The sequence below is a fragment of the Zea mays genome, chromosome 6 (genome assembly GCF_902167145.1).
Source record: "Zea mays cultivar B73 chromosome 6, Zm-B73-REFERENCE-NAM-5.0, whole genome shotgun sequence".
NCBI lineage: Eukaryota > Viridiplantae > Streptophyta > Magnoliopsida > Poales > Poaceae > Zea > Zea mays.
The window spans coordinates 50,080,759-50,086,758 of NC_050101.1; positions in this window are offsets into that span (position 1 = coordinate 50,080,759).

The following is a 6,000-nucleotide window of genomic DNA, read 5'->3' on the forward strand; positions in this document are numbered from 1 at the left end:
GGCGTGCGGGGCGCATCTAGGGGGTGGCGTGGGCGCAGCCAGGGAGGGCGCGCGGGTACGGGCGAGGAGGAATAAGAGGGAGGGGGAGAGAGAGGGAGAGGGGAGGGGAGCTCACCTTGGGGATCCAAATCCGGCGATCACCATCACCAAATCACCTAGGGCACAACGGGGAAGAGAGAGAGGTGGAGGAGAGGAAGTTGCTACGCGGGAAAATTGAATGAGGGAAAGGGAGAGAGGGGGGGGGGGGGGGGGGCGCATGGGGGGGGGGGAGGTGGGGTGCCAGGGGCGCACGGGCCGGGCTGGGCTGGGTCGCGTCGCGGGTCAAAATCCCACGACACGCACAACCACTGATCGGAATCCAATCGTGAAGCGAAATCCGAAACAAGACGAGGCGAACACGCGATTAAACACGACATCAGACAAAAGAAATATGCTTTGGCATGATGCAACACCCATGACAACTTAGGTTTTTGTTTACACGCAATACGGACACCAGTCGCTATACTGCTTTGAAATTGGGAAGAAGGAGCGAAACGAGAAGAGAAAAGAGAGTAACGCCTAAATTTGGTGAGTATTAAAGAAGAAAAAATTCTACCCCCAAATTCAGGGCGTTACAAACCTATCCCCCTTAAAAGAATCTCGCCCTCGATATTCAAGGTTGGCCAGCAAAGAGTTCAGGATACTTGGCCATCAGATCATCTTCACGCTCCCAGGTTGCTTCTTCCTCAGAGTGATGACCCCATCTTACTTTGCACATTCTGATAGTTTTCCTCCAGGTGACCCTGTCTGCAGTCTCAAGAATCTGCACTGGCTTCTCTATGTAGGTCAAGTCTTCTTGGACTTCCAGACCTTCCACTGGCAACTGCTCTTCTGGCACACACAGACACTTCTTCAACTGAGACACATGGAAGACATCATGCACCGCTGACAATCCTTCTGGCAGACTGAGTTGATAGGCCACTTCTCCACACTTTGCGAGAATCTGATACGGACCAACATATCGGAGTGCTAGCTTGCCTTTGACCCCGAATCTTTTGACTCCTCCGATAGGCGATACCTTCAGGTAGACAAAATCTCCGACTTCAAAACTCAGCTCTCCTTCTTGTGTCACCATAACTTTGCTGCCTTGATTGCGCTATCTTTAGGTTCTCCCAAACCATCTTGATGTTCTCTTCAGCTTTGAGCAAGATGTCTAGCCCAAACACTTGCTTTTCTCTAGGTTGATCCCATTGCAACGGAGTTCTACAACTCCTTCCATAAAGCGCCTGAAATGGTGACATCTTCAAGCTGGCCTGGTAACTGTTGTTATAGGAGAATTCTGCATAAGGTAATCTCTTGTCCCATCCGGACTGATCTTGCAATGCACATGCTCTCAACATATCTTCGAGGATTTGATTAGTTCTTTTAGTCTAACCGTCTGTCTGCGGATGATAAGCTGAACTGAAATTTAGATGTGTACCCAAGGCTTCATGCAATTGCTGCCAGAAATGAGAGGTGAACTACGTTCCTCTGTATGACACTATCTTCTTTGGTACACCGTGGAGACAAACGATCCGAGACATGTACAGCTCCGCCAATACTGCATTGCTGTAGCTAGTCTTGACTTGGTTAAGCGGTCCACCACTACCCAAATGGAATCGTAGCCGGCTCGAGTGCGAGGCAATCCGACTATGAAGTCTATCCCGATTTCATCCCATTTCCACTGAGGAATTCGCAACGGCTGCAACAATCCAGCCGGCCTCTGATGTTTTGCCTTGATCGTCTGACAACTATCACATATGACCACATGCTCTGCGATCTCCCTTTTCATTCCATACCACCAGAATTTCTTATTCAGATCCTGATACATCTTCTCACTTCCAGGGTGTATAGAATAAGCTGACTCATGAGCTTCCTTGAGGATCAACTCCCGAATAGACTGGACATTGGGGACACACAAGCGGTCCTTGAACCATACCACACCTTCTGCATCTTCCCAAATCTTTGCCTCTTCCTTCTAGAATCAGTTGTCGGATATCATTGATCTTCTCATCATTCTTCTGTGCTTCTTTGATTTCCCGCTCTAAGGTGGGTTCTAACTCAACTATTACTCCTCGCATGTTGTTCAAAAATCCGAGGCTCAACCTGTCAAACTTTTTGGCCAACCCATAAGGCATCGGATGAGCGACCATCATATTGACTTGACTCTTCCTGCTCAAAGCATCTGCCACTATGTTCGCTTTGCCTGGATGGTAATGAATATCCAATTCATAGTCTTTGATCAATTCTAACCATCTTCGTTGCCTCATATTCAGCTCTGACTGAGTGAATATGTACTTCAGACTCTTGTGGTCTGTGTAAACATCAGATTTCTGCCCATACAGATAGTGCCTCCATGTCTTCAATGCATGAACCACTACTGCCAACTCTAGGTCATGGATTGGGTAATTCTTCTCATGAACCTTCAGCTGCCGGGATGAGTAGGCTACAACTCTTCCCTATTACATCAATACACATCCCAAGCCAGTGTAACAAGCGTCGCAATACACCAAGAAGGGCTTGTGCACATCAGGCAAGACTAAGACAGGCGCTGTAGTCAACTTCTCTTTCAGCGCTTCAAAGGCTTCTTGGCACTTCTGGGTCCACTTGAACTCCACTTTGTTGTCTAGCAAAGATGTCATCGGTTTCGCAATCTTTGAAAATCCTTCAATGAATCGCCGATAATATCCGGCCATTCCAATGAAGCTCTTGATTCCTCGGGCATCTGTTGGCGCTTTCCAGTTCAGAATGTCTGCCACTTTCTTTGGATCCATAGCCAATCCATCTTTGTTTATTATGTGACCCAAGAACATGACTTCATTGATCCAGAACTCGCACTTACTCAACTTTGCAAACAGCTGGTGCTCTCGTAATCTCTGCAATACCATCTTCAAATGATCCACATGCTCCTCCTCACTTTGAGAATATATAAGAATGTCATCAATAAATACCACCACAAACTTGTCAAGATAATTCATGAATACACTATTCATCAGATTCATGTAGAAGGCTGGTGCATTCATTAGGCCAAAAGACATAATAGTGAACTCATACAACCCATACTTGGTAATGAATGCCGTCTTCGGAATGTCTGAAGGTCGAATCCTGAGCTGGTGATAACCTAACCTCAGATCTATCTTTAAGAACACGCTGGCTACTCTCAATTGGTCGAATAGATCTTCTATCCTAGGCAATGGGTACTTGTTCTTGATGGTGACCTCATTCAGAGCTCGATAATCAATGCACATCCTCCTAGTGCCATCTTTCATCTCCACGAACAGGACAGGGGCGGCCCAAGGCGTGGTGCTTGGCCTAATATAACCTTTCTCTGATAGCTCATCGATCTGCTTCTTGAGTTCAACCAACTCTGGTCCAGATACTCTGTAAACTCTTTTAGAAATGGGGGCGGTTCCAGGAAGAAGCTCTATGGAAAACTCAACTTTCCGCTCAGGTGGCATACCTGGTAAGTCTTCCGAGAACACATCTACAAACTCTGACACAACCTTGATAGTCTCGAGTGAATCTGCCTCCTTGCTATCAATAGCCATCTGATGACAACCTCCTTTCCTTGGCTCAGGTGAGACTAACTCAGCTACCGCTTCTTCTCCTAGTGGGGACACCAACTTAATTATCCTCTTATCATAGCTGATAATTTCTTGGTACTTATCTAGCCAATTCATTCCTAGGATGACATCTATTCCCTGAGTACCCATTACTATGAGATTAGCGAGAAACTCTACCCCCCTTATTTCCACACTTACATTCAAGCAAACACTATCTGCTTGAACTCTACCACTGGCTGAGTCAATTTGAATGGGGGTTGGCATGGTAGTTATTGGAAGATTATGTGCTTCTACCCATGATGCAGTAATGAATGAATGCGTTGCTCCGGTATCAAATAATACTTCTGCAATATGGGAATCAATTGGAAACATACCTACTATCATGCCTGGTGTTTCCTGAACTGCTTCAGCCTCCAAATGGTTCAGCCTCCCATGGTTGTAGCGCGTCTAGACACGGTTGCCTGCTCCTAGCTAAGACACATTTTGCTTCGCTGGGGCACTAGGACCTGACTGCTGCTGGGCTGCCTTCTTCGAACAGTGCATCACCCAATGGCCTTGCTCTCCACAATAGAAACATCCTCTTCTTCCGCCTTGAACTGGGGCTGCTTGACTGCTCTGGTTGGTTGCTGGGGCGGGGAGGCGAGGTGCTTACTGTCTGCCTCTAGAACTGACTTCCTCCTAACTAATTGTTCTAGCGATTCTGCTGCTGGTGCTGGGGGTACTGCCTCTGAAACTATTGCTGAGGCGGGCGCTGATTCTGCTTGAACTGCTGAGGCGAGTTGCCTGAGAAACAGGGGCGGTTGCTGCTTCTAGGCTGGGGTCAACCAATCTTGCGCTTGCGATCCTCCATCTCCTTGCGCTTCTTCTTTGTCATGATTGCTCTGTCGATCAGATGCTGAAATGTGGGGAAGGTATGATTCATCAGCTGATAGTGCAGGGGATCGACTAAGCCTCTCATGAAACGATACTGTCTCTTGGCATCTGTGTTGACATCTTCAGGAGCATAGCAGGATAGCTGCAGAAACCTGTCTCGGTACTCACTAACAGACATGGGCCCTTGCTTGAGCACCAGAAGCTCCTCCTTCTTCACTGTCATTAGACCTGCTGGAACATGATACTGACGGAAATTGTCTCTAAATTCCTCCCAAGTGATAGTGTCGGGTTTGGCGTGGGTGGCGAGGTAGGACTCCTACCAAGACTGGGCTGCTCCTCTCAACAAACGGGGACCATACAAAACTTTCTCCCTATCGTCACACTAAGCGGTGTGCAACTCTCGCTCCACGGTACGCAGCCAATCTTCAGCATCTATGGGGTCAGCAGAGTGAGCGAACACTGGGGGATGACCTCTCATGAATTCAGCACGCTTGTCTCTGGGCTTCTGAGGCATTTGAGGCTGAGGTGGGGGCTGATGATGCTGCTGCTGCATAGCGGCAAGAGTCTGACCAATGGCTTGAACTGCCTAAGTTTGCATCAAGAACATCTGCTCTATCGTCATCGGGGGTGGTGGTGCCAGCTGCTGATGGGGTGCCTCATCCTGCGGTGCTGCCTGCTCTTGCTGAGCACACCTTCCTCCTTTGCGCCTATTGTCTGACATCTGCAGAATGCAATCACACATCAGAACTGATCTTGCAAATCTTGCAGCATAAGAAAAGAGTATAACATCCTTCCACAATAATGAACAGATGAACATCTTCACTGATTCCCAACACAGGCAAACACAACTTCTTAGATAAAGAGGAAAGTAGAATAAAAGGGCTTCCCAACTAGATAACTAATTTTATTAACATTAACAAGTAAAGCAAAGTGCAGGGGATACCCACACTCTGGCATCAGTCATTACAAAGATCCAAATCCATCATTGTTCATCATGACAAACATAAAAACATAGGATAAGCAAACTACCCTTTTTAACTAAAACTAACTGAGAGTAAGACTAAGGCTAAGACTATAACTTCTATTTTTAAGCATTAATTACAAGATCCGACGCTGACGATCTATGGATCTAAATTTATCCTGGTCCTACAGTCGGGGTTACCATAAGCATGGTGTCCACGCTGAGGTGATCGGTACGGGTGCTGAGTCCCGACAGGGGCGGAAGAACCATCCTCTAGGTGACGATGCTCCGCGTGCTCAGCTCGCAACTGGGCGATCTCAGCATGAGCCCTACTCAGCTCATCTAAAGCATGGTCTAGCTCCGTGTTTAGCACGTCAGCTAGGTTGATTGTGCTGCTCAACCTAGGATTGTCCTCACCAACAGGTGAGACAACCACGCCTCCTGTGCTGCCAGATGGACGGCGAGGGTAATACCTCAGGTTAAGACCATCGACCACCCCACCGAGCACTGAGCAGTATTGCGAAAGCGCATGCCGTGTGGCATCTTGCATGGTCGCCTTAGCTGAGTCCCGCTCAGAAATAGAGT